The sequence below is a fragment of the Protobothrops mucrosquamatus genome, unplaced genomic scaffold, assembly GCF_001527695.2.
Source record: "Protobothrops mucrosquamatus isolate PMUCROS unplaced genomic scaffold, P.Mucros_1.0 scaffold1102, whole genome shotgun sequence".
Classification (NCBI taxonomy): Eukaryota; Metazoa; Chordata; class Lepidosauria; order Squamata; family Viperidae; genus Protobothrops; species Protobothrops mucrosquamatus.
Window position 1 is genome coordinate 235,776 of NW_015387323.1, and position 5,745 is coordinate 241,520.

Sequence of the window (5,745 nt, forward strand, 5' to 3'; positions counted from 1 at the left end):
TTGCAGGACTGGCCTAGGGGAATTTTTAGAGGGGGTTTTAATTATATTTTAATTAGATCACAGTTAAATATTTCCTTTTTAATTAATTTTAATCTTGTAATGTATTTGTGTATTTTTTACTCGATTGTTAGCCGCCCTGAGTCCGCAAGGAGAAGGGCGGGATATAAATTTAATAAAATAAATAAATAAATAAATAAATTTTGTCTTCAATTGATTTGTCAGCCTGGCCACCACGTTGTGTCCTAAGCTTTTATAAAAATGGAAAAAACCAATAAAACTTTTTTACAAAAAAAAAAAAGAAAGTTTTCAGACTCCCTTCACTTTTGATTCTATAATTGATGAAATTCATTTTTTTCTCATTAATCTACACTTAGTACCCCATAATGAGAAAGTGGATACAGAATTTTAGAAACGTCTGTAAATTTTTATTAAAAAGAAAAAAAACCTGAAATATCACATTGGCATAAGTATTCAGATGCTTTGCAACAACACTTGAAACTTAGCTCAGGTGCTCCCCATTTCTCTTAATTGTTGCTGACATGTTTCTACACCTTGATTGGAGTCCGCCTGTGGTAAATTAAATTGACTGGACATGATTTGGAAAGGCACACACCTCTCTATAGAAGGCCTTACAGCTGACAATGCATACTGTAGCAGAGCAAAAGCCATGAGGTCAAAGGAATTGCCTGTAGAGCTCAGAGACAGGATTATTGCAAGGCACAGATCAGGGGAACTCTATAATAAAATTTCTGCTGCACTGAAGGTTCCTACAAGCACAGTGGCCTCCATAATTCTCAAATGGAAAAAGTTTGGCACAACCAGGACTCTTCCAAGAGCTGGTCGCCTGGTCAAACTGAGCAATCAGGGGAGAAGGGCCTTAGTAAGAGAGGTGACCAAGAACCCGATGGTCACTCTGACTGAGCTCCAGAGATCCTGTGTGGAGATGGGACAGAGTTCCAGAAGGACAACCATCACTGCAGCCCTCCACCGATCTGGGTTTTATGGCAGAGTGGCTAGATGGAAGCCTCTCCTCAGTGCAAAACACATGAAAGCCCAAATTTGCAAAAAAGCAACTGAAGTACACTCAGACTATGAGGAACAAGATTTTCTGATCTGATGGAACGAAGATTGAACTGTTTGGCCTCAATTCTAAACATTATGTCTGGAGAAAACCAGGCATCGCTCATCACCTGCCCAATATCATCCCAACAGTGAAGCATGGTGGTGGCAGCATCATGCTGTGGGGGTGTTTTTCAGCAACAGGGACTGGGAGATTAGGGTTGAGGGAAAGCTGAATAGTGCAAAGTACAGGAATATCCTCAATGAAAACCTGTTCCACAGCACTCAGGACCTCAGACTGGGCCAAAGGTTCACTTTCCAACATGACAACGATCCTAAGCACACAACCAAGACAACACAGGAGTGGCTTAGGGGCAACTCTGTGAATGTCCTAGAGTGGCCCAGCCAGAGCCCTGACTTGAACTCTATTGACCATCTCTGGAGAGACCTGAAAATGGCTGCCCGCCGAGGGTCGCCATCCAACCTGACTGAGCTTGAGAGGATTTGCAAGGAAGAATGGCAGAAAATCCCCCAATCCAGATGTGCAAAGCTTGTCACATCATACTCAAAAAGACTCGAGGCTCTAATTGCTGCCAAAGGTACTTCAACAAAGTACTGAGTGAAGGGTCTAAATACTTATGCCAATGTGATATTGCAGTTTTTTCTTTTTAATAAATTTACAGACATTTCTAAAATTCTGTATTAACTTTATCATTATGGGATACTGAGTGTAGATTTAATGAGAAAAAAAAATAAATTTCAACAACTGTAGAATCAGGCTGCAGCATAACAAAATTGATAAAAGTGAAGGGGTCTGAATACTTTCTGAATGCACTGTAAGTGTCCAGGTCAGACATTTTTTCGTAACTTTGAACAAATCCTATTAATTTTATTTGGAAATAAATCTCAATATGTTCAGCAAGATATAGTCAAGATACATGCAAAGAAATATTATTTGTCACTAAAATGATATAACTATGGTAACATGCCTTAGAAAAAAAATGACCATAAAACACTACATAATCTTTGACCTACAATTTCAGAAGATGATCTGTTAGCTATATTATTAACAAGTAGGTTTTAGTGCTTTATAAAGAAAAAATATATTTAAATATAATCTTTAAAAAGCAAAACAATTTATTGACATAGATTATGCCAATCTCACTTGCTTCTGTGTCCATGACAAAAGGTGGCAAAATGGTAAGATAAACAATCCTAAATCTTTCAAAATTACAGCTGTAACCGGGAGGGGGCACTTTCCATAGTCTCAAACATGGGTGAAAACTGCTACTTGTTCTTGTGGGATACAAATAAAAATCCAAAGCAATCAAGCCACAAAATGAAGAGAAAAGGTGGATAGACTTTGACTTTTCCCTGAAAAATTTTGGCATCTCAGCTACAAGGTCAAAGATAGCAACCTGTTTTTCATGCTATTTATCTACTCTAAGCAGTAAAGGCATGGATGTTTATGTTTATGCCTGCTTGGTAAATGAAGCTCCAACTGACTGAAAGACTTATGTGATGAAGCTATTCCAGATGTATTGTGTTTTTGGATACATCACCTCAAACCAAGTTTGGATAGTAAGTACACGGAGGCATTTTTTCCTAGGGCTGAGTAACACTCAGATATTTGTCAGCATCAAACATTTTGCATTTTCCAGAAATACAATAACATTTTTATTCAGATTGGCTTTATTTTTAAATAATCATGAGGAAATCTTAGGGTGCAGTTATACTGGGAGTTAAGCCCCATTGAATAATTTAATCTTTACTTTAAAAAGCAGAACAAATCCAAAACGATGGTACAAACTTTTTTTTCTGTTCAATCCTGTCCAATCCTGACTATCTGAATTAGTCTCTGCAGTTTTTTTGGCAAGGTTTTTAGAAGTGGTCTGTCACTACCTCTTTCCTAGGGCTGCGAGAAATGACTAGGCCAAGATTATTCAGCTGGCTTTGTGCCTAAGGAAGGACTAGGATTCACAGCTCCTAGTTTCTAGCCTGATGTTTTAACCACTACACTAAAATGACTCTCACAAATTTTATTAGTCTTGGCCAAATCATTATTTCAGAGCCAATGGTATCAAAATGAAAGTGACTTCAAATAATAACTAAATTATTATAAAACTAATTTATAGCAACAGCAATAACTTTCAATAAAAGTCTTGTAAAGGGTACGATTACTTTTGATATACATAAAATCTAATCTGCAATAGTGAGACACAGTTGCTTCTAGCAATTGTTTTCCGAAGAATCACTTGATTTTCCTTTATTGCCTAAATTGCTCACCTGGAAAGGACTTTGACTACAGCCCTGAGCAGCAAAAAATCTTGACTGGATTTCAGTCCCGACCTGTAGAGGATTCTGAGTATGACTCTGCTAAAAAAACAAAATAAAGATCAGGGAATTTTAATTAAAAAATGATTCTTATGACAGGCAACTGTAAGAGTTAAATTCAAAAACCAATAGAGATAATTTAGTGATTCCACAGGAAAACTGATTTAAACTGGAAGAAGAGCTCATTATAAAAAAATAAAATACCTTAAACCAGATAGCAGCATGACCCTTAGAGAGGATAAAGTATAAATACAAATATAACTGCTGTAAAGATCAGAAACCATTTTTATAACCTTTTCTTTCCTTCATTTTTTTCTTTGCTATTTATTTATCACTTTTCTTTTACCTTAATTTCTCTTTAAATTTGAATTGTTTTTACCTTATAAAAGCTTCTTTAATAAAAATATTTTTTGAAAATGTCAGCCATATTGAATTTTTGGATTGGGAGAAAGCTCAAACTTTTCTTCATCTGACCTAAGTAATTTTAAGCACTGTATGCAAGTATGGACAAATTATGAATACAATTGAGTTGGAAATGAAAAAAAATAGCAGAAGAAAAAAGTACTTATAACATTATTTAAGTACATCAATTAGCATTCAAATCCAAATCACATGAAACAATATATCAAAAGTTGATTATGTTTGCAGCCATAATAGAGATTCTATGTAGAATACTAGAGTTGTATGAAAATGTTCTGTAAAGGAGAGACCAGAAAAGATAACTAGTAGCAACAGATATAGGCAGTCACTGTATGAAATGTGCCTTACATTTCTGAAGCATAGAATAAGGCTATGATGGGGGGAAGATAAAGAGAAAGCTGCAGATGAAGTTAAGGTGTAGTGTATGAAACTTAAGAAGACAGTGTGGGAAGTTAACCCAGAGAAGGAAATATTAAAAAGGCAGAAAGAAAGATATTGTTCACCAAAAGGATTTTTTAAAAAGCATTTTTTGAAAAGCAGAAACCAAACCTGGCCTCATCTCTTTGCCCAAAGCAGTAGCTAGTCTTATACAAATGCAGATGTGGAACCATCAGAAAGTTGAAGCCAGAGCAATCAAGAAGGCAAAGAGACCCCACCCAAGCTCTTAAGAGTCATTAGCCCCATCTCCTGGGAAGCAGGATATGATAATGGGATTAAACCACAGATATCAAAGCCTAGAAAAACACTCAGAAATAGCCTCAAAGTTCATGCCACAGGAACAGGAAACTACTCCAAGCAGGGCTGGAGGGGGGTATAAAAGCCCGTCTACCCATGTGCTCTCTCTTTTTCTTCTCCTCTGCTGCTTCTTGCAAGGACCATCTGTCTTCTGCAATAAACTGTAACCTTCTTCCCAAAGCAGTCGCCATGTTTGCTTATTTATTCCCGGCTTGGATGAACCAGGATGAAGACTTACTTCTAACAACAGTTTAAAGGAGAATTATTTAGAAGTGGTTTGAAACTGAGTGGTGGCCTATCTGAAAAATAGAAGGCCTTGGTTGTCTTCTGCAGAGAAATTTCTGATCAGAAAGAAAAGGTACTGGAAAGAAATACAGCACTTCTATTGGGGGAGCATACAACAGGAAGGGGCTAGTCTTTGCTGATAAACACTGAAAACTGAGGTTCAAAGAATTAAAAGTGGTAGCAAATTAAGACAAATAGTTAAAGAAGGTGGAAAAAAGACATGTTGAAGCAAATACCATCAACTGACTTGAGGCCTCTGAGCCATATACAAATTTTCTCCCAAAACACTGGGAAGTAAATGAATGGAAGAGATGTGCCTCTTATTAGGCATATCTACATCTATTTATATAATATTAACTATTTATTGGCAAGATGGAAGAATCTAGGATTTACATGTATGTTTGAAACAGTTGGGGAATGGACTAAAACAGGTTTAAACAATTACAAAGGGAACAAATTAAGGCAACTCAATGGAGTGAAGAAAGGACAGCATGTTAAGGCAAGTCCAAGGCAACACACCTGGGGCGGGGTTTGACCACACACACCAATTCACCCAAAATGTTGGAAAGTAAATAAATGGAGTAAATATGCCTCTTACTAGTTATGTCTATAGCTCTCTATTACTAGGTCAGATGGAAGAATTGGGGATTTTTCGGCATTATCCTATGGCAGGAGACCACCTATCCTTGAGAGTTCATACAAAAAACATAAAGAGAGGAAACAGGTGGAAAATTCACACTACACCTGTTGGCACCAGAAGGTAGTCCATAGCCACCTCCTACTGTAAGTGCATGCGCTTGAGGGTAAGCAAATACTGGGGACCGGAAAATAAGAAGGAAGCACCTTTTGAGCATGGGTGGCCAAGTTCAAACTAATGCGGGGTGGAAACCCCTGGGATACCGGCCTGACAAG

The 5,745-nt window shown here is 37.2% G+C and overlaps 1 pseudogene; it reads right to left on the minus strand.

Moving 5' to 3' along the window:
* The window catches only part of LOC107291274, a 26,306-nt pseudogene that overhangs the window by 16,851 nt on the left and 3,710 nt on the right, over nt 1-5,745 (minus strand).